The sequence below is a fragment of the Bombus affinis genome, chromosome 4 (genome assembly GCF_024516045.1).
Source record: "Bombus affinis isolate iyBomAffi1 chromosome 4, iyBomAffi1.2, whole genome shotgun sequence".
Taxonomy (NCBI): Eukaryota; Metazoa; Arthropoda; class Insecta; order Hymenoptera; family Apidae; genus Bombus; species Bombus affinis.
In genome coordinates this window covers 2782060-2807753 of record NC_066347.1, presented here as the reverse complement: position 1 = coordinate 2807753, position 25694 = coordinate 2782060, and the positions used below count along the sequence as shown (strand labels likewise).

General features: G+C 31.1%; 1 protein-coding gene and 1 long non-coding RNA gene across 7 annotated transcripts in view; one reads left to right on the top strand and one right to left on the bottom strand.

Annotated features, from left to right (window-relative positions):
- LOC126915316 (potassium voltage-gated channel subfamily H member 5-like) overlaps nucleotides 1–25694 on the top strand; it is a 207306-nt gene that overhangs the window by 19176 nt on the left and 162436 nt on the right. The window lies entirely within an intron of this gene.
- LOC126915331 (uncharacterized) lies at nucleotides 4880–13067 on the bottom strand. Its single transcript, XR_007710170.1, has 3 exons — nucleotides 9900–13067; nucleotides 9282–9394; nucleotides 4880–6092 (listed from the first exon to the last, which is right to left on the bottom strand). It is a non-coding gene; the product is annotated as an uncharacterized LOC126915331 (long non-coding RNA).

The following is a 25694-nucleotide window of genomic DNA, read 5'->3' as shown; positions in this document are numbered from 1 at the left end:
AATCATGATCCTGTTCTCCTTCCTCATTCCGTAATGATTATCCAAGCTCTCTTCTTTACATATTATCATCGATGTTGTTTTTCTTCCTTTCCTTCTTTTTTTTCGCCCGTGATCTTTTAGAACACGTATGAATTTTCCTCTCGAATTATAAGATTTTGATCTTGCGATTCTTAAAGTAAGATCAAGCGCTACTTGGTGTAGTCGTGAATTTAAATAGGGAAGACATATATCTTATTTGTTATCGACGAAACAAAGATGGAAATATGATAGGATTTATTTACCAATGATCTTTGCATCGCTTGTTGTTACTATTGCATTACATTCCTTTTATTGCTTAATTCGATGGAGGTTCCATGGAAGGGAAATACGAAAGCGCGATTCTGTTCGCCTTTCTTCTTCTTCATTTCGTAATGCTTATTCAACATTTCTTCCCGAAATGTTGATATCGATATCCTCTTTCTTCTGTTTCTTTCCTTTAGACCATGAATAATTTTCCTTTCGATTTCGTCGAGTTATGAGCAACTCATGGTAATCTTGGAAACCATAAGACCGCGATCTTGTGTTTGTTAAAGTAAGATCGAGTGCCACTTCACCTAATCGTGAATTTAAATAGGACAGACATATTTTCTGTTTGATTGCGATTGGAATAAAAATGAAGATATGATTTGTTATTGATTATGACTTATTTCTCGAAAATTTTGCGTTCGTCGATATAGTACTACAATCGCCAAGTTATGGTATATAGTTACAAAATACCCGACTATCTGAGTAGTTTATACTGATTGTTAGTTCTTAAAGTACAAATTTTAAGGTACAAATTTGTGTAACGTGCGATTAAATATAGCGAAAGGCAGTTGTACTGATTCGGTTAACGAATTATCGGAATGCGTATTTTCCGGGTAACTTCTAACCGTATGTCTGACATAGCAATCTAATCTAAATACCTACCCGTATTATGTCACTTTCCGTCAGATTCACCCTTCGTTCGAACGATTTATTTTGTCTTCGGCTACAGTTCCGCAACTTTTACACAGCCAGACTGACAGCAGCCGAAAGTGACTGCCTTATGTAATGTGGTCGCGAGCTCAAAGGCCTATACTTCCCGATTAGATTCCGTAGGACATTGTAGTCGTTGCGTAACGTTGCATTTTGTACCTAGTATCTTCATAGTTTGGTTATTTTATTTGTGGGGAAAACAAAATGCATCATTCAGCGAAATTTATAGAAATTAAGATTTGACGAAATTGTTAACTTCATAATAGCTCATAACCCTATAATTGTTTGACCTCATAAGTTACGGAACACTTGTTAGTTTTGAACATAAGCTATAATAAAATAGATCTGTAATGAAATCTTCAAAACCTAGTATAATTTAGTTTTCCTCATAATATATATGATCAAGAAGTTTCAAGTTCATTTTGCAATTACAACATTCAGTTATATTCTGTGTATTATTACAAGAATGTGTTCTATGACATGTTTGAAATGGTTTTCTAACATATTTGATGTAGTAGAATATTATGATCATATGTACGATTTAAATGATTCTATGCACGGTGCTTATGGCAACAATGAAATGTGGATTTAGTCGATTGTATGTTGTGGCAGAGATATTTATCACTTCTGTGATTTGTTCCATATGGAGTTGGCCAGCTAAATGGTTTTAACTTGCTACATAAATTCGCTGTATGAATTTCATGTGCTCTGAATTTGAATTGTGTAAAAGTTGATGTTTGTTGCAACACATCTAAAATTTGTGTTGTCTGTCTACAGAAAGTAGAAGTAAAGAGATTTTGCCTTTATGCTTAACGTAACAGTGAAAGTACCATATTTTAGAATAATACATATTTAGGCTTTGTAATTTACGAACACAGTTTTGAAATAATTACTATTGTTTAGAAATTTTTAATACACTACTAATTAAGAATTTTCTCGTCATAATTGAAAGATGATTTTTTCTTTAAAACAATTTTCGATAATAACGAAAAAATGTTGTACAAAATAATTTACTATCAATGCAAATTAATATTAAAATTCGTTTAGTATCAATATAAACTCAATTTTTTTTCTTTTTTTTGATACGTTGAAAGGATTACGAGTAAATTGCATGGACGCGAAATTGCCAATGAAAATTTTTCGAACAATTTGCTGACCTTTTCCACGAGCCTTGAACAAATCAACTGTGTGGGTAGACATGGTTCCCACGTTTTGATTTGTGAAAATTATCTAGAGATCGCGTAATTTCTGTTCCCAGTCCGACTTTTCGCAACTTTACAGCTCATTAATCGTCGTGGAGACGCCAAAAGAAATTGTAAGTCTTCCGAGTCCTAATTACCACGGTAAGTTTCTTGACCATAAATAAATGAATTCAAGAAAGTCAGGATAAAAGGAGATGCAAATACTGAATCTTAAAAACAGCAATGAAGTCACGTTTCTGTCATAAATCCTGTTCGTGTAGTAATTTTTTGTATGTTTTACACTACCCGAATAGCCTCATTTTGGTAAAATTTCGTGATAATATTGAATACAAGGAATTTCATAGAAAATTACCTCCTCTTTGGAAATTGAGAAAACTACCGTGTGCTTTTAACATTCATTCATTAATTGTGGTTTTTACCTTTTTGAGTGTTCTGTAATATACATATAATTTGCATTATTCTTCTGTACATTTACGCTAAAGGAATAAATTTGAAGGGATAGGTAAAAGCATAAAAAGTAAGTTTTATTATGGGAGGGTGACTTTCTGGATCTTATAAATATTAAGTTTGATAAATCAAGACGAACGAGAGGAATATGTTACATATTTCTTCAGATATTTTACGATTTCGTAGATACTTTTTAGTTTCGACGTCAGAATTTCTGGAGAAGGAAATGTTCTTTCCTAGGTTCGTTTGATTGTAAAAACTTGATAGTCTTGTTTATTTTTTAGGATTTGACAGTATATCAAACGTGAAGTTAGTAAATACCTAGGTATCTGCCAAAAATTTCTGGAATGTCCCCAATTTAACATACTGTTTGACCTTTTGCTAATATTAAGATGTGCGGAATTCAAGAAAATGATGTTTAGCTCATCGTTTCACTTTTGTAATTTTTAAAAGTATTTCGTTATTACTATTATTAGCCATAGAATGGTTTTCCTCTTTTCGATATGTTTCTATCATTATTTAAAAAGAAAGAAATTTTGTAAACTAACAATTGAATGGAATGTTAACAAATATTTATTCGCATTATTTTCTTTGAAATACTACTTGTTTTGAAAATAACATTTGTAAGCACGTATCAAAACTTTCTTTTTATATGCTGTTAAACAACTATGATATGTTTGTTTGTGTCGATGATATTAATCGTAGCGTATTGAGGGCTCCTCTATTTTCCAGTGTATACCTTCAATTGATAATATGCAATTACAGTTCCAAGCACGAATTATTATGTCGCATCCTGTAACATGTCACGGACCCATGAAACTTCTGTCGATATGTTCGGATAATCTGATTTCGTGACTGTCATTCACCATGATTGAGTGCACGGATTATAAATATGTGCATAATGAGCTTGTAACTCCAGAATTATCAGCCTGATCTTGTTTGGAAGACAGGAGTCTATTAATAATGGACTCCAATACTGACGTGCGAGACTAGTTTAAATTGTTTAAAGATAAACAGTTATAATTTTCTCATAAAATTTAATTTTAAGTATAATTGTAGTAATTCGTAAAGTGTAAAATAAAAATTTGAGTGCGATTAAAATTTTTACCTAAAAAAATTTGTCGTTATTCGAGGATATACATAAATCGTTTCACATATTTCGCTACATACCATGCTTTATTGCGACATAATGTAACGTATAAAGTTTCGTATCTTCCGAATTCAAGAAATTATACTGACTCTGGTTCTCGTATAGCGACGCTACGTTATATGTAATATATCACACGACTTGGCTAGTGTTTCAGCGTGGGAACGTTCATGTACTCATATTTCGCATATGTTATATTCGTCTATGCATATAACGTGTATCTATATATGTATATAATATAATAATAATATATACTAATTATATATATTATAATAAGACATAAGCATTCAAATTAAGCCAGAATCCTTTCTTAGTTCGCTTGTAGTTAAACATCTCACAGATTAAACTTTTGAAAAATTTCTGTCGTCACGTACTTCTTCCGTTTCTCGCATTTACATTTTACGCTCTTTATTTCTCATTTGGACTTTGGTAAGCTAATGCAGCCATGTATCTTTTGCACACATATATTTACACTTGCTCATTTTTCTTAAACTTAAATCACCAGAATTGCAGTGAGCTTAAGATAAGACTGATGTAATCTCACGCTGTAAATTCCATATTTACGACACTACACAAGCATTAAATAGCAAATAGACGTTAAATGGGTTAATGAGCGAATGATTTTGTCATTCGTACTAAAAATTTGTATCTCTCACCCCATTTCAAGTGACAACATTGGGTTATTTGGAGAACTTGTAGCATTTTTGACAAGCAATATATTTTGCTGGGTATTTGCGAAATATGTTTGGTGAGATTGGAAAGGGAATATTTATATGAACATCTGCCAAATAATGAAATACCGTAGTTACACAAATACGAGGTGGATGTTAAACGTAGCAAAAATGGTGGTAGGGTGTTACCGTATTGATAATGCAAGCCGACAGGGGATGATCCTGCGTGAAGAAAAAAGTTGCAACTATAGAATAAAATTCTTTCAAATGACGCTTCGTTTTTCAGAAAATCAAGTTTCAAAATTAGTTAAGTAGTATAGTTGAACTTAGCTAATTACACACTAGGTGTGAGTAAACAAACAGCAGGAGGTTATTCTACATGTAAAAATAAGTAAAAAATGTGCAGTAAAATTTTTCCTTTTACGACCTCATTTTTAAGAAAATAAAGTTTGAACATGTTACACAGTTAAGGATTGGTTTAATGCACGAGTATACTACATTTTCAAATTTACTTTTCTAGAAAACAAAGTATCTTACGAAAAGGTTGTATTCTACATTTTATAGTTATTTTCGCATGTGAAACCCTAACTGTAACCCTTACTCTTTGTCAATTATTTATTCCTGCTGAGTCCGATATTAGTCAAATTCAAGTATATTTGACAAATTTTTAAACTCGATTTCCTCGAACACAAAGCTCAAACACAGGGAAAATGTTACTCTACATTTTGTATTTATTTTTTAATATAGATTCGGCTCGTTTCAGCTTGTACCATTAATTCGGTATCACTTTGAATATTAAAGAATATAATTCGGTATTAGTTAGCAGTTAACAGAAAATATGCAATTTACTAAAGTTTGTTCTTGTATATTTATATATTGAACTTTACTCTATTTATCAGACATAAGTGTAGCATCGTCCATCATTTATTACATTTTTTTGTAACAGAGTATTTCTAATGCTAAAACTCGAATGCACCAGTAGCTAGTAAAAACTAAAATTTTTTCCAAAAAATTTATTGTTAATAAAAGACAAAAGATTTTTCGGAAAAGCGATCATAAATCTACCCTATAAGTAATAAATATCATAAACATGATCAAGGTATATACATTTTTATAGACATATATATGTATGAATTATTCTTATAGCTATTTTTATAGAAATATATCACTTCTAAATTTATATATTATTCTTTTTATTTCGATAACATGTTCAACAAATTATCCTCGCACAGAAATGTTCGAAAATTTATTCGAAAAATTAAAATATTACAACTTTTATACAAATTTGCGAGAATTTATGATTATAAATATTCATGATAAAAATATGTTGGATCGATGCAGTTTATATTCGTGGCATTATATAAAAAATTTCTCATGCATTCTTAGATAATAAATGCGAGTTTAAAATTTTTTAATCTACTTTCAAAGCGTTATGTGTAATAGATACATATTTTTACATTTTACTTCTTGGGGGCTTGATACATATTTTCAATTCTGGATTCAATATTTCAAACAATTTCAACAACATAATGTGTGTAATTTAGTATGGAATGAAAATACTCCATTTCTTTAACTCTGCCTCAATCTATTTGTCCTGAACGTTTTTCACTTGACCGAGGCGTACAAAACCTATAAGAAAGGAAACTATCGTTATACGATATCATCTTTACAATTCTATCTCTCAATAAACTTTTATCAATGAATTATGAATATTAATTCTAACATTTTTATTTACAAGTGATACTAAAAAACCTACTCGTATTTATATCCATACACTACTAAATAATATCCGAACAATATCCAATTTTAAAACATTAAAATTTAGAAAATTCAGCATCACTATATTGTCAAACTACATGATTTATATCTTCACATTCATAATTCACATTTCAATATGACTTTTTACAATACTAACACGAGAAAGAGCAGCAACTCAATTATACTTGAAATTAATTTCATTTACTGTGAAATTATTAGGAAATATAAATATTGTTGCTTAATAAAAAGAAGAAATACTAGCATAATTATACCAATTCAGACACAAGAATATTTTTCAATTTAAAAAAAAAGACAATATTGCGTAAATTAAAAATAAGAAAGAACAATATACTACACTTAATGTAAAAGATCTAATATATAATATAATATAGTATAATATAATATGATGTAATATAATAAAATTAATACGATATGATACAATACAATAAAATGTGATATAATACATTATGACATAATATGATATACTACAACGTAATATGACATATCGTAACACAATAAAATGTAATAGAGAATAACGTGATATAGTATAACGTAATATAACGTAATATAACATACCACAACATTATATAAGGTAATACCATATAACGTAATACAATACAACGTAATATTCTATAACGTAATATAATGTTACGTGATATAATGTAAAGTCATATACTAAACCCAATACGATATAACGTCATGTAATATAATGTGACATAGTATAACCTGATATAGTATAAAAAACATAATATATAGTGGTATATTATAAAGTATTATAATACAAAGTAATATAGTATTACAAAGTATAATGAAACGTTATATAATAAAACGCGACATAGTATAAAGTAATATAATATAACATGATATAGTATAACGTAATACGAGACAACCTAAACAATATAACGGAATATAATATAACGTGATATAGTATAGCGTCATATAATATAACGTGATATAGTATAGCGTCATATAATATAACATGATATAGTACAACGTAATATAAAAAAATGTGATATAGTATAATGTAACATAATATAACGTGATATATCATAACGCGGTATAGAATAACGTAATACCTTATAATGTAGTACTATATAATGTAATACTATATATCGTAATATAATATTACTTAATACTATATAACGTAATAATATATAACGTAATACCTTATAATGTAATACTATATAACGTAATACAATATAATGTAATACCATCTAACATAATACAATATAACGTAATATCTTAAATCGCATTACTATATAACGTAATATCTTAAATCGCATTACTATATAACGTAATACCATTTAACGTAATACCTTATAATATAATACTATATAATATTATACTATATAGCGGAATATGATATAACGTAATACTATATAACGTAATGCTACCTAACGTAATACTACATAACGTAATACTGTATGACGTAATATCTTAACGTAAGGACATTATGATGTAATACTATAAAACGTCATACTATATAATGTAATAATATAGGACGTAATACCCTTTAACGTAATACATTTGCAACGTAATACGTTATAAAGTAATACTATATAACGTGATACTATATAACGTCATACTATACAACGTAATAAGATGTAACGGAGTACCTCGCAGCGTAATACTGTATAACGTAATACTACATAACGTAATACTGTATGACGTAATATTATATGGCGTAATAAATTACAACGCAATACCATATAACGTACTACAGAACAACGTAATGTGATATAACGTGACATAATATAACGGGATATAGTTTAATGCAATATAATCTATCGTAATATAGTATAAGGTAATACAAACAACGTAATACAATATAACGCGATGTTGTAATTGCAATATATTATGACGCAATATAATATAATGCAATATAGTATAACATAATATAATATAACGGAATATAATATGACGTGATATAGTATAACGTAATATAATATAGCGAAATACAATACAACTTAACACAATGTAACACAATATCATTTGACGTCATTCAATATAACGTGATATGGTATAACATAATAGTATATAAACTGACATGATAGAAAGTAATACGATACATCGTAATAGAACATGATGTTATATAATATAACATGATATAGTATAATGTGATGTAACATTACGTAATATAATATAATATAATATAATGTAACATCTTACAATATAACTAAAGTGTATAATGTAATAGGTGCCAATTCAATACACGCCGTTTTTTTCAATAGTTTATTTATTACCTTGACCAGAAACATCTTCACAACTGTCGACTCGCGACTCATACGGATGACTGCTTCATGTCTACTGTAGTGTTGATCAACTTCCTTCCCTTTGTCACCTTTCGATGTCCGCATTTCGCACGTGTTCGCAACCGTCTGCAATCATTGTAACAAGCGCATTCTTCCCAGTATTTGAAAGAAGGGCAAAACGGATATCAATAGGACATTAGCCCTGTTGGTACTTAGGCTCTATTGTCATTGTATATATTCGTCACTTTTATTACCAGCCTTCCAACTATGCTCTACTATATACCGAAGAACCCGTTGAAAAGACAATGTTCTCTGCGGCCTAATGCCACAATATAACATGATATGATATGACGCATTTAAGGTTTAATGTAATACAACAAAACGTAATACAATATAACGTATTAAAATATAACGTTATGCAACATTACATAATACAACACAATGTAATACAATATAACGCAATACCATATAACGTAATACAATGTTACGTGATATAGTATAACGTAATATAATATAACGTGACATGACGTGATATAATATTAAGTAATGTAATATAACGTATTATTTTATAGCATCATATAATCTAACGTGATATAGTAAACGTAATAAGATATAAATTAACATGATATAACGTAATACCATATATAGTAATACAATATAATGTGATATATCGCGATATAGTATAATATAATATAATATTACGTAATACAATATAATATAATATAACGTCATATAATATAACTAAGGTGTAGAATGTGATAGGAACCAATTCAATACTCGACGTTTTGTTCAATAATTTATTTATTACCTCGACCAGAAATATCTTCACAACTGTTGAGTCACGAGTTATAAGGACGACAGCATAATGTCAACTGCACTGTTGATCAACTTTCTTCCCTTTGTCACATTTCGATATCCCCACTAAATATAATAAATATAATGTAGTGTATAATATAATATAATATAATATAATATAATATAATATAATATAATATAATATAATATAATATAATATAATATAATATAATATAATATAATATAATATAATATAATATAATATAATATAATATAATATAATATAATGTAAAATAATATAGTATATCATGATATAATATAATATCATATAATAAAATAACCAATGTAATATAGAAATAAGGAATCTAATGTAAGTGTCATATACAGCATAAAAAATTAGAAATGAGAACTCAATAATCTTTTTGTTATAGGCTTTGGATCTACAGTAAAAATAAATGAATAGACAATAATAATATTAATATAAATATTGTTTATTGCTGTTCTATGCTTCCGTCGCTATTATATGACTAATCCCATGACTTGGACGTTTTCTGTCTCTCTGTACTCGGCTATCAGTCTTGGAAAATTTTATGTCAATGGTCATGCTCATGTATCAATATGTAGTTCTTACGTAGTTCTGGAAAAGTTCGTTCTCTTTGCGAATGTCTGTGTCGATTTATACGCCTTTTATATGTGTCTTGAACGGTGCATTGGTATGCGTATAAACTCAGAACGTTTGTGTTCTGTGCCTGTTAACAAGAAAAGGACGCCAGACGTCTGTCGCCTCGATGGAAACTTTTATCCACATTGATGTTGTTCCGGTGATTGGCACACGAACGACCTGCTCGTTTTCTATAAGTTTGAAGTTTCCAAAATATGAGAGCATAAAAATTGCACAAATTCAATGGACATTTCGATCGCGATGGCCATAGAATTCCCAAAAAATATTAGATGGTTAAGATGAAAGAAAATTTTTGTTCGGATACGTACCTAGTTTATTTTCAATTTATAGCTTTATTTTAAGATTTGTTCGCTCAATGCGTCTTTAATAATTACTAGGCTGCAGATTCTGATACAAATTCACGTTTGTATGATAGTAACCATTAGTAGATAGTAATCATTCAGTAGAATGAACAGAGATTTGTTTCATATTTCAAACATTGTAATGTGTACTTTGGATATTTTTGTATATTATGTGTATTGTATATTCTCTGTACATTTTTTTATATTTAAATTATACGTAGTATAATTAGTCTGGCGTGGCTAACGTGTAAACATGTTAAACGAAAGCTAAGTTCAAGGGTTGAAGTTACTTTTATATTTTCATAAAGGGTAGACTCTGAAGGTTGAAAATTTTATATAACAAAAGAAGGACATATTGACAAGTTGCAAGGTGTGTAGACATTTGAAAGCAACTGGGCAGAGGTAAACTGAAATTGCTCGGATCTCGTATTAAAGCATAAGAAAGTATCAAAGTACTACTTCGTGAGGTGTAGCAATAATTCACAATTTTTTCAAGCCGTTCACGACCTTTGAAACACTTTGCCTCCGTCAAGGATTTAAATTCTCTCGCAGTCTGGATCCTTTTAAGACTTAAAACGCTTTCGATGTTATCAATCGCCACGGTAACTTTTGTGTTTGAAGTTAAACTTCATTAAAAGAAACCCGCTGCTGCCTACTGGTTATTAACAGCAATTCAGAGGCTTAAAGAAGAGGTGATAAAATCTTAAAATTGAAAGAACATTACAGTAGAAATTAAGTTTCTCACTACTACATTAGTTCATAAAAGTATTTGAATACTTAACATAAAGAACTTTTATGTCCATACTGTATGTGTTGTATAAAACATTTTGAAATATCATTAGCACTCCAATAATACACAACTATCATAGTACAATATTGGTATAATTTGAAGCCAATCTGAAAATATATACAGAAATATATATATATATTCCTACAAATATATATAAAAATATATACATTTTTATTTTTGTATAAACTAACTCAAAGTGGTTAATTCTTTTTTTTTGTGTCCACGTCTTTTAGGATATTTAATATACAGAAACTTTTCATCGGTAATGTATTTACTTTTTGTATATTCGATAAAAGAATCACCCGCTTTAAAGCAATCGAAAGAATCCAGAAAAACGTATTCAAAACGTAAAAACATGGATCTCGCGAAACAGCCTATCATCAAACCGTGATGTTTCTTTATTTTACGTAGGTACGGAAACTCTATTTGTTCTGAGCCTAAGGTGGCAAGGGCTTAACCCAGAGCTTCGGTTATTGCATTACGAGAAAATAGGTCTCAGAGGTGTGTGGCAAAGTGTGCAAAAGCGTCTCAGGTTATGCACTTCCGAGAATCGCATAGATTTAAAGATTAGCTAGCTACATTTGACAACGTGAAACTAGTGTGACAATAGTATTCGTGTTTAGTGTCAACGCAGTTCAAGGTGATAGATTGCATCTCGTTCTAATATTGTTTCTATCCAAAAATTTATTTTATTCGATCAGAATTATTAAATGCCACTGAAAAATTTATCAATACACTTATTTTTTATTTTCTAGCCCTTCAATATTTTAGGTACTGTCTGCCATTTTTGGTTTTCTTCTCCTTATTTGTCGTAAATGTCTGTAATACTTGAATTCGTATTCTATTTACTGTAGCGCTTTCGATTATCTAACATTTAATTAATTTATAAACTAGAAGAAATTACGAATGAACAGCGTTATAAAGGATATATATGAAAAAGTTTCCAAATAATATATTTAACTGGCATTACAAGATCAGCATTTCTCCGTATCATAAGAATATCATCTTTGCCAGAGATGTCTTCCTCCACCCTCGGCGACGACTAAACTATTCTTCGATCAAACAAGCATAACCACGACTCAAACGAAGGAAATTATACATCCCTTACGTGGCATCCTCACGTAGAGGGAATATTGACTGGCTGGATTATTGGTCTCTTGGTAAGGAGATCCGTTCTTTGCGCTACGGACAAACCCGTTTAAACGGGTGCTGCTGGTGTGTTAAAAAGGGATGGCCAGTCGAACTGAAGGAACTAGCAGGCGTCCATGGCAGAATTTGCCAGCACACATCACAGTATACGCTACACTCTCACAAATATATAGACACTTGCCATTTTTAACGTAATGCAATCTAGTTACATAAACACAGACGGAAAGACTCAGGACGATTTATACTTTATTAGAATTGACATATATTATGATAAAATTTAGTTCTAGAAGTTAATTTGCAATAAAAAGAATTGGTGACTATCAAAGGGAAAAGTATAAAGCGTCACAAAAGATTAGTGAATCACAGAAATACATTACTGACCTCATTATTGGGATCCCAAATCATCAGAGGTCTTCGAAGGAATTAACCATCAGATCTGAAGGAAGGATTATATATTATATATGTGTATAATATACCATGATAAGGTTATGATAATATCACGATAAGACTTAAAACAAATAATTAAATAATATTTCACGTGATATATGTATATTTGTTGATTCCACAAGAAAATAATAAATATTACTTTTGACCATTAATTCATCCACTTTACTAATATTCTGTGTCGTTAGTATAAATCAAGCAAAGTGTCCATGTACTTACAAGCGACAGTAGAAAGGGTAGCAGAGGATCGAAGGGAAAGCAAGGATTGGTAAAGAAGGGAAACAACGGGAGTAGAGAGTGATCTAGGGAAGAAGAATCGCGAAGTCTCTTGAACGGCGACGCTGCACATGGCACCTCCCACGGAAGATCAATATCCCTACCAATCGTATTTCTCTCTTGACTACGGCACACTGTCTCTCCTCAGTGGCACGATATGAGCGTCTTTTCCTTATCAATTTCTCCTTCTCTTCTTCTCTCTCTTTTTTCCTTCTTGTTCCTCCTCCTCTTTTTCTTTTTCTACTTCCGTTTCTCCTATTGGTAGTTTTCCCGAGCTCGACTTTTCGCGACCGATGCCGCGAAACGTGCAGCCTCGCTATTTCCGAACGATTGACCTGCTGTAATTTCTTCAATGCGATTACGAGGATATTGGGACTTTCGAAGGAGGTTCGACCTAATTGTAGATAAAATGAATCAGGGTTAACTAGGAATGTTTGTTATGCGAATAATTCATTTAACGAGTGCTGATATAATACAGTGACTATCGACAATATTTAAATATTTATTATTATTATTATTATTATTATTATTATTATTATTTATTCCATGCAGTATAGTTTTTGAATTTAAAAATTGCACTTGAGCAGGATAATTTAAACCTAATTATTACTCTATCCTAATTACATCAGTTATTTACATATTTCTTGAATATCTATTATAGAAAACTTTTATGAATACATTATACGTGTTGCATGAAAATATGTGAAATTTTATTGGCCCTGTAGTGACATGGCTATTGTGATAATGATATTACGGTAAAATTTGAAATTAATTTAATGTTGTATATGAAGATTACAAGTCATTCACTTTAACTCGCTTTTACTTGGTAAAAAATTCGTATATAACATGAATAGTGAGTTCGAACCTAGATGATGTCATTAAGAATTGTGGCTTATTAATATAATGAACAATTGATTGTCCAAATATTTCTGTAACTTCTGTGAAAACGATGTGTCTATTCTATGTATATTTTCAATTTTGTTTCAAAATTTAGCAATATGTATAATTATGATAGTCGTATCTTATTACAGTGCTAAATAAATTTTAAGAAGTTTTATATAACACATGCAATACATTCGTATATGATTTCTACAAATGTTCAAATACTTTCGTGAGTTACTATAGTTGTTGGGCGAAATACATGCTTCACTTAATGAGTGAATTTGACTATTTTTTAAAACCCTTCTTTTTCTTTTCCACTTAATTAACGTTACTGTTTTAAATTCAATTGTTCTTCGTGTTTTTGTTTCATCCTACGACCACTTGCTGTCGACGTATCGACCAAGCTTCCCGCTTTTCTTTGTTAGGTCAACAATTTAATGAAACATCGGTCGACGTTTAAAATCTTTCTTTTCTCTGTTAGTCTGCGAAATTCAAAAGCATTTCCTTTATTGATTCCGAGCTTTTGGGTCAAATTTGTCTATGGTATTTGTATTATACAAGTTAAATATTATTCAAAATTCTCTTTAATCCCTTCAATTCTGAAAATTTTCATGACACGATCGATTCTCAATTCCAACACATGATTACAGCGAAATTTTAAGAAAGATCAAGAGCTTTATTTCGAAAATAGAAAGACTCGAACTTTTTGTTTATAAATTTATTTTCATGTTTTATCAGTGATAATAATGAGCGACAAATTTTCACATTATCAGCGTCACTATAAGGCGCTAGTTGAATGTGAAGAGTTAATTCGTTGATCCCTGAATTTCACATGTTTTCATCTAAGTTTTGAAACAATATTTTTCTGCTTTCTGTACCATCGAAATATTATTATTATAGATATACTAAACAATGAATTTTTCGTGATTTTTTTTATTTACTCTCAAACATCGTGCTAGCTGTTCAAGATTGTAATGGACATATATAAGTATTATTGAAGCATCCCATGTGAAGACGTCACGGATGACGTTCAATTAAAACTTCTGTCTTAACTTCGAGACAAAAATATCGACAAAATCATGTGTCAACAACAAATCTGCCAACTTATTTATCGAAATTCACAGAGAGTTGGCGAAATAATTTGACGTTGGCTCTCACCAACTATCTGTCAGCGATGATTACTTCTGCTACAACACACATTAACTATCTGCGCTTCGAATGTTTGTAACAACTGTATCGATGAAACGAAAAAACAACGTTCATTTTCGTGTCGTAATTTAAATAAAATATATAATTATCAAATTTTTCCTTCCAAGGAACTCATTATTGCTCCTATGAAACATGCATATTATAAATTATTTGATTAAGAGTATGCGTTAAATTATTGTATTAATATAAAATTGAAACAGATTTATATTTTTAATTTGCGCTTATTTTATACGATATATATTAAAAGAAACACAAGTTTTTTAAAATCCAAAATAATGTTATGTCCCTTTGATTCCTTAAGAGATACACCTGATAAAAGTTATATTATTTTAAATCGAATGCTAAATATTTCGCTATTTATCATTCCGAATAATTTGTGTGCGAATAATGTGATATTCATATTCATAAAACAAAAATCATTAGGAATTTCATTAAGGACACATTCGAGGAATTAAATAATATACATTTAGGATTTGTATTATTATATAAATAACTGTAGAAAAAGAAACGAATGCTTTTATTTATGGAAATTTATTTATGAAAATTTTTGAAAAAAGAAAATGCTTTCACTACGTGGCAATCATTAGGAAAATGCAAGCAAGGGACATAAATCTCTTTCTACCATTTTCCTCTCCATTTTTTCCTAATAAATGTAACGAATTTCGCCGTTGTTTCGTTTAAAAGAGTCGCGCTCAAAAATTACAGCTTCAAGGAATCCAATTTTCTGAGTAATCCTTGGAACTCCTGAAGGTAATCCTTGGAACTCTTGAAGGTAATCCTTCGAGTCATTTTTTTAAGTGCTCCTACTGATTTCATGTTCCTTGCATTACCTGTACAGTACACATAATGTGAAAATTAAATCGTTCTATACGCGAATATGAAATATTTCAATATCGTTGTTTCCATAACATCGTTCCACTATTGTCGAATGAGTTGAATTGTATTCAGTTTATGATATAATTAAGATTATCTTGTTATCTTTGAAAATACTGAGTTAATTCCAATTTTATTTCATCCTATTCAATAAAAATTTAAGTACTTTTAACTAATTTAAGTAACTTTACACTTATGTATAAATCTTATTTCTGAAATTTGTATAATTCTTTCTATTATGATTTTCTACATTACTATATATATTCGTTAATTCAGAGCATATTCAGCTTAGCAGAAGTCGCAGGGAAATCTTAAATTTAAATTTGTTAGATCTTGTAAGTTTTCGCTTATGGTTACATTTTACAGGGCAGATCTTAAGGGCAGATCATAAAGAGTTAACTTAATCTCTCCTTAATAGAACTTACAGTTGAAACGTTCCAAGAGGTTTAGTAATAACCATAATGCTGTTAGGATTCAAATTTTAATGCGACACTTCAAGAATATGAATAAGATTTACATTTGTCGGTCTTTCTAAATTGGAAAAAATTCTCGTATCACATATCCAACTATGAACGACTACAATACTTCACTCTTCCGTTCTGAAACGTTTAAACTCAACAAAACAGAAGAGCCACGACTAACTTCCTCCCTCAAATGCTCAAAAACCCAATTCAATAACGAACAGCACCGGAACACATAAATCGTACGATTTAAACTGTCAAAAATATTCTCTATCTCGCAGAAACTTTTTCGCAAAAAAAATCGATTGTCACAGATTTCTCTGTTCCAAACGCAGGATTTTCTCGCTCCTCGAGACACGTAAACACATGTGCGATGTAATAACGCGAGTTACTTCCACATCATTTATCTGGACGATAAGAAAGTCTGGAGAAATCGTGGACCGGATGAGAAGGAAGGATTTCCGACAGATTCGCAGGAGAGAAACGCGAACGCGCCCAGTTCCTCCTTTCCATGAATCTTCGCCTGTCGTCGACGCGACGTTCGCCGTGTTCGTTTCAGCCGGAACGAGCGTAGACAGCTCTTCCGCCTCGAGACGCTTACTATTTGTTCAAGCTCGTTGAAAGCCACGAAGCTAGTCGTCTCTATCCAAAATTTACTTATTCTTCTCTCTGTGAGACGAAAGTCTTGTCAAAAAGACTCTTCGAATATCGAACATCGAATTAACGTCGCTGTTTGAAGAATCTGTTTGTGATTAGGTTTGATTAAGTTGTATATGTTAGGCATACGTTCTCTGTTAGATATGTTCTATTAAATAAATGATTAGCCATTTTTATGTCGACAAGAAAAACTTCAAAAATAGACAGTCAGCGGAATTAATAATTCTGTAGTACATAGAATTTGTACTTCAGAATTATAATCTGTAATTTAATTTTCGCTATCTGATGAAACGCTTCTACACTTTATTATTGAGGGTGAACATTTTGATCTGTTAAGAATTTCAAGAAATATTGGAACTTTAGAAAATATTATTAAGCGTCAATCTCGAGAAATCTCATCATCGATCGAACCGAGATTGTCATGCCGGTGTGTAGAAAACATGAAGGTAAGCAAGATACCACAACATTGATTATGAACTCATGTCAACGTTCAAGCTAGGACAGAAAAGTGATAAGGAAAGGGATTACGTAAGATTCTCGTTGTCGAAGGTGTTATTTTCTACCGAAGAGGAAGCACTATCGAAGGTTATTCCGCATAAAATAGAAAGGCTGGTAGCTCGTGCGTAAAAATTGTGATGTACAAAAGAATAAAAATACAGGAAAACTTGTTTCAATATTTATTCGGTGGAATATGAAGAATTCGATAGAATATGAGAGTGAGAGAGAGAGAGAGAGAGAGAGAGAGAGAGAGAGAGAGAGAGAGAGAGAGGGAGGGAGGGAGAGAGATAAAAGAAATTCTTAAGATATTACTAAATTCTTTGAAGTTTATTTACGATCAAAAAGTGAAACTCCTTTGAAGTTTCTGGATTAACATTTCTTTAGGTCGAAAAATTAACAAATTACATAATAAACGCAGCAATATAGATATTTTTCTGTTATTTCGGAAAAGGAAACAAATTTATATTTACACAAAATATTTAGGATTGAAAATTAGGATTAATCAATTTCAAAAATTGAAGATATTGTTTGAAAAGTTACAAAATCAATCAAATCCCATTCAAACCAATAAAAAAAGGAATAAAATGTTTGTACACTTCTTCTGATTCTTCAGTGTATCGCAATTTGTAATTTAATTTTTTCCCCACAATTTATATTTTAGTATATCTGTCCAGAGCGTTTCTATTGGGTATTTCTTCTGTACAGTTTACGATATATCTTATTTCATTTCATTGTAACAAACTGAATTAATGAATATTTCCTGTACGAGATACAATAGAACGAACAATGTCTGCACAAAGCGAAATTATTTTCCGTATTTCGGTTAAGTTTCGATGTTTAATTGTTTTCTAACAACCGTGAGCGATGTGCCAGCTTTTGAACACGCATTTTACAAAATAAAACAATGCCGTTGATCTACTGATCAAATCGTGTTGACTTCATGAGTTTTATGAGCTTTTATTCAAGCCAATTATCGTACTATTTTAAATTTATTGTAGAACGATTAACTTTTAAACGAGCGGTCTTTTTGGTAGTTTCGTTTTGTAGAGTGACATATGCATTGAAAGAGAAATTACCGTATTTATAATGACTGAAATTGTTCAAGGATAAATGAAACGAGGTAATAAAAAATTAACTGTTTTAGATACGGATTGATTTCATACGAATAAAATGTATTGCTATTAAGCAATTTATAATATCACATTATCGTATTATATAACAGAGAATATATAGTCATATTTCATCTTCTGATATGTTGATGTATATTTAGGCAAACTGATTAGTAGTGAAATATTATGATATTGCTCCCATGTTTGATCGGAAAATATTTGTGGATTTATGTCTCTTATTTCGTTAATGGTTTATGCCGCGTTACACTGTATCCCTTCCAATAAAATTTAGTACCCATAAACAATTACATATGAACAATAGCAAAGACTTATACAATATCAAGTACATATATTCATTGGTGTAGTTATTTATCAGCAGTGAAAGTTTTATATTATCGAATATAAATATTGAATAATGGAAGGATTGTGATATATATGATACAGTAGAAACTTGATTCTCCGATCTAACCATGAAATACGTTGTTCGGATGATCGAATTAAATTTGTTCCATGCGTAATGTTAGGCATAATGTTCGTATTAGCAAATGCGTAATAATAAATAAAGCTTTTTATCCTTTGGCTCTGGTTCATCTATTCGGAAATTTTGTAACAGCATACTGACCTAATTAGCTTTATATCTCAACAGTATGGTCTTGCTCTTCAGTTAATTCCCTCTGGACTCGGCTTATTTCTTCGTCCTTTCGTCTTCACTGCGTTGCTCGTCCGTTTTTTCATATAGCGTACAAGACTTGTTTACGCTTGAAAAACGAAGGAATGAATCTTTTGTTTCAGCCCACAGGCTGCGAATATGATACTTTTTATCCTGCACGAGTTCGTAGGTGTGTCTCCCTTGAGGTTAATTTTAATCGAATATGAATAAATGTTAAAAATTAAAACTGTCCAACTTTACGTTAATTTATGTTAGTTTTGTAGCATGTCATTATTCTCTGTAAACTGGCTGAATTTGGAAACCGGTTTTAGTCCTTGAAAATACATATGATATAATTATATATGATATATGATTTGATATTAATACCTATGATATAATTTATCGTTCACACAAATAAAATGGCACGTAAAAATATGGAACAAAAGAAATGATTAATAATCCCTTAAATGAAGAAATTATTACATATTTCAGAGACTGATAATTTGAATGAATACAATATATACCTATACTTCAGTCTTTTTTCGCACATAATCACCTTGCGGTGCAATAAAAACTTCTACGTTTTGAAAATAAAAGCTTATTACGTCAGTGGCTTTAAAATGGGACAAAGTAAAAGAGGGAGAGAATGGAAGAACGATGGGAAAAGGAAGGAAGATGCGTTTCATCTGAGACCTGGTAATGGAACCAGCAAGGCTTTCTCGCATGACCATACATTCGACATACACATAATGGAGGTAAGTCAGAAGATGAATGTTGTATGGACAGGATGCTTAGACAAAGACTTTTGAAAATTCTGTGCTCTTATGCATCCTTTAATGGAGAGTATAAGAGTCATAGTTCAATTTTCAACGATCTGTAATCTAAAATTAATGTAATATTAAAAATCATAAATTAAGTAACTTAATCCAAACTATTCTGTTCGCAAGCATACCAGTTAAGGGTTAAAAACAACTAAAAAATTCTTCACCATGATCTGAATGTTCTCTAATATGTACTCAATATCAATATTTCGTTATCACCATCAAACCATTTATCGGTTTATATTCCAACAACAACTTTACTATTTCGCAATATCGCGTCCTTAGCCAAATGAAACTTTCACAACCATATTCTCACTCGGTTTACTTCTTTCCATCTTTTACCGCCTTCACCGATTTCCCTCTTCAATGGCCGAAACGTGAAAGATAAGAATTCGAAAGTCGAGACGAGGAAAATAAATCATCGTGAGATTTTTCCATGTTGTTTAATTTAATCGTGAAATTATGTAAATTCGTTCCGTTTAATGAATTTTGCCATCCCAGGCCAAGAAATAGCAGAGAGAAGGTAAATGAATTGTTTGGTGTACAGTTTGCCCTGGTTTTCACAATTGTATGCTTGTTTCGGTCGCGATTTTAATTATGGAGACTCGATCGTGCCTCAGGAAGAGGGACCTCCTAACAGACCTAACAGGTCGTGTAGAGATACATAGAGTTGTAGATTCAGGTCTGTGCACCAACGAACTGAATCTCCTTATCATGTCAAGCGTTCGATTGCAGCAAGTCACAAGCGTCTTTATCATTTGGATTTCTGCCTGCTGCAAGCAGTTTTATCCTTAGAATCGGGGGATCGATAGATCTTTTTTAACATTTTTCTTTTTAAGAGATATATACATTCTTTGAAGCTACAAAAAGGTACAGATCGTTATTTATTTATTGTTTTATTGGTTATGATATTATAAATTTTGTAGTTTCCACTCTATGAAAGCTTTTAGCTTAATTTGCTTCCTTTTTAAGGTCATAATGCATTTACTAAATACTTAAATCATTTTAAATTTAATCATTTTGTTTTCAGAATTTGTAGTCCTTCCATGTATATTGCACTAATATTTATCAAGATTCTTCTATGGAATCATAAAATAGGTCATTACCAAGTAAACAGTTCATTATCCATTGTATTAAATATGAATACTGAAGCTATCAGCTACGTAAAAAATTGTCTATGAGCTATGAAACTGAAAGTGTACTTTAGTTATACACTCTGTGACAGGATTTATTCGAGACTCAAGTATTTATAAGATTTCGCACAATATCGGTGACCCGCCGATACATTTTGCAAGAAGAGTAAATATGTATGTAAGCGAGGTGCATAACTCGAGCGAATACGAGAGATGCGTATTAGAAATTCATGATATACACGATACGCGACTCGTCGTTCAACTCCTTTGGGTCGAGTACGTACTGTATAACAACATACACGCACGTATTGTTATTCAATAACAATTTTTTAGAATTTTCTGAAAAGGTTTTCGCGAACATATATCTATGTATTTTTCGTTGGACGATGCATTCTGTATACGTATGTAGCCTAATGCACCGAATTCTTATACCCGTTGTGAAGCAGTCGAATGGAAACGAGATATTCTGTAGATATTTCGTGGAGATGGTGATCTGACCAACAATAGAATCTATCGACAATCGCTCCATTACATCGAATTTATTTCATTGTATCCATCCATTTCTTTGAGTTCTTATTATACTATTGTCAGCCGAATTTTAGCTTGAAATAGTACTGAAAATATTTTGAATTTTTTTTAACAGAAAAACTACATTTAATACATTTATTACTTGATAATAATAGTTTATATTCTGTTTAACAATAAAAGAGGGGAAATAAAGAAAGCTATGAGCGCCATTCAAAGAAGAAATTTTGTTTTTCTTTAAAAAGGTTGTTTACATGTAAGCCAATATTAGTAAATATAGAGACAAGTGATCATAATAACCTGTAGAATTTTTAGCTTTTCGTACAGGATATAGGACGCACGTTACAGGATCTGTTCCCTAAATTAAGCTTAATGTACGAATTTTTCGTGCTCAGACATGTGCGTTGTGCCTTTGATTCTGACAAGAATTTATTTTTATTTTCGTTGCTTGTCGCTCGTCACGTGACCATACCAGGCAGACCGCGTACACTAATATAAATAAATGCATATACGTGTCTGCTATATTATATTTATGGAGAGTATTATCACGATAATATCAGTGTTAAAAAAACAATAAAGCGACGAAGTAATGAAGGGTGTGAAGGTAACAGAACGACAAAAAAGATCAATCATCTAAGAAGAAAAATAATAACAAAGAAAATAAAATTATTCTTTATCGATTTATCAACCGTTTCAGCTCTTAAAGTAAACTAGACAATGAACTTATATCCTTTCTTAAAATATAAAATTCCTCTTATGTTAATTAACAAGTCCTTCAAATATTAAACTAAAAATACTGTAAAGTCATATAGAGTGACGTGGTACATGTAATAAATAAGTTTTGTGACATCTTGTCAATAAATAACATTTTAGTAAACGAAAAATTGTATTTCACAAAACTTTAATTTCGGCACTTAAGGCCTTATTTATTTCCACTCTAAAATTTATTTCTCAAATACTTTTGATAAATAAGTATTTCTTGATAAACATCTTTTCTTATAAAAAATCTATTTTTTTTTTCTTATATATTTTTGACGATCAGCACGAGTCGTATGAATACCTATCAATATCGCAAACATCGAGTATTAAAAATCTATTTGCTTTTCATGTTACACGTCTAAGTTTACAAGACCTTTATATTTGTCCATTTTCGACCTTTACTGAATATCACGATAAATCCTATATTTTTTAGTATGCCATCATACAGTGAAAAATAAATAAATCAATAAGTAGCTTCACGAATAAATTCATCTTTACTGCACAATAGAAACATTGATGCTCTTTTCTTAAAACACGTAACATCTGGCAGAGGATAGAGGCAGAGTGAAATGTACGCTTCACTGAACCTACTCAATGCACGTAATTACCACTTTCACGCACGACTCTAATTTGTTAAAGCGTTCCCTGGTCAGAGGACTAATTTTCCTTAAAAACACTAAACAAACGTAGTTACGAGCCCCATCAACAAAGTACTCGCCTGAGTTTTCATCTTCGTAGTAAAGCGGCGCGAAATGTTCGATGGTCTGCTCGCTCTTTCGAACAAATTAGAAAAATTCCTCTCTTCGCCACGAGAGGCCTCGTTAGTACGGTTGCTAATGAAGAACCGTGGTGTCACTACACTAGGAGCTGCGGATAGTGGCAGCTGTTAGCACCGTACGGCTCGCCGCCGGAATTGAGGTGTTCGTCGTCGCCAGGAGCAATTTGCGAGATTAAAAGGCCCACACGCGCCATTTCCCCGCTGACTTTTCCGCATCCAGTGAACGCACGATGATGCATGACTCGCGTCGAAATTTACTGTTGTCCATTCTGTTTCGGCGATTTGTGGATTTTTCTTTTTCGTCATATTTTGTCGACGAGTGAAGTGTAAGTACAACGTCAAGTGTAGCCTCGTGATACAAGAACACATATTTCGGCTTTAGAGATATTATTTAAATTAGAACAATAAATAAACTACGATATTTAAAACACTTGACAATGCAATAATTGTTGTTAACGAATTAACGACTCTTAACGTGTAAGGATTCGACGATTTTACAATTTTATTATCCACGGTGCTAAGTCCTTTCCCGCCATGTAATTCGATCTCTTTTATTTTTCTTCTTCCTACCAACCAAACTCCAACAAATTTTCTCACTTTCTTGGTGACGACATTGAACCACCATCAATTTGATCGAACGCCGATAAGCATATCGAAGTGGAATGTGTTAGCTCTTCTGAGTTCGGTAGGAATTTTTCACAACTTTAAACGACAGAAACGCTTTTCTTATTGCGATGCTATTCATTTAAAATCTGTAGAAAGATACAGTGAACACAAGAAGATATTTGTTAACTTCTTTTATTACATTTCATATTTCGTTTTCATAGTATTAAATTTTTGTAGTCATATGAAAATACTGCTAAATGATATTAATATACCTGAACTTGATTAATCAATACATAAATGCTATAATAAATGTAATGTATAAGTACTTTTTGTGGTCACAAAATTCATAGAAATCTATGCTTGTAAATTTAAATTTTGCCAGTTCTATACGTTAAAGGAAACACATTATACAGTTAAAAAGAACCAATGACAGGACTCGCTTCGTTGTAAGTTATCATAATCAGGGGTACACCGGGGCATCGATATTACGGCAACTTTCGTATTCGCTCCCGAGAACTATCAGAAAAGAGGATTGGGACAAGTTTGGAATAATTGATGACTACGCGGAATTCCATTTCGTTCGTTTCTCAACTTTCAACGGTACAGCTCCTGTCGATTCTTAATTCAGCAGCTGTAGTCTTGGCGCAACTACGGAAAACGTTTTATACAGTTATCAAGAATTGCTGAGAGACCTTGACGTCATAGATACTCTTTAAAACATGTTGCCAATGTTCGACCTTACTAGATCTTTTGAATTTTGTAATTAAATCAGTGATTTAAATATTTATTATACACTGGTATTTAGGCTAAAAAATTATATATAAATTTAAACGGTTTTAAAAATTATTCATCGTTGTTTCTAATAGCTGTAATGGGATCATTTCTATAAATGAATTCCGTTCGCTCAATGAATTGGTAATTTCACATTGTTGAAAATTTGAAGAGCTCTTGGACCCGTTCAAAACCATTTTCAATTTCTTATTTCGTTACCAATTAGGAAGGACGATAATACGGAACAAATTTTTAAGTTAATATTATTTTTAAAATAATATATATATATATATATAATCCTTAACTTCAATTAAAGTTATTGTTAGGAAAATATGAAATAAAGTAAGGAAGAATATTACTGGTTATTTGATAACAGTTCGTTATTATAAGAAGCTAATCCATTTGAGAATATGTATAGTTTCATAGCGTTTGATAAAAAAAGAGAAAAAAATAAGCGAATTTCGATTCAACGATTAAAAGTATGGCAATCACCATTAAATTCGTTCAGTTATTAATGCGAGAATTCAGTCAATTTATCGGCCGTGTCAGTAACATATTCTGCAGCCACATTGATTTTCTGGCCGAATATCGAACAGATGACGGTGAACAGCATTTCTGTAGAATGGTATTATAATCAAATCGCACATCAATAATTTAAGCCGCGTATTACATATTTATAGGCATTAAATTACACTAAACCTAATTTATGTGTAATTAAACAGCCTGCTATCCGAAACAGATATAAACCTTTATAACTAACACCGAGAACCAAACATTTATATGTTGTACAACAAAATGACTTCGATGTTCTGTTGATATTTTTTCAATTTAAAATTGTAAGTCATAAATTTATAACCAATTCTAAGATATATAGATTGATGACACTGGCGATATCAACATTCGACTGATTTTCAATTTTGTTAACAGAGGAATGAAAAATATAAAACTTATTGCTAACAATCAAAATGTATACGATATAGATTTAAAAAATTTGTCTGTCGTTCAAAGCAATT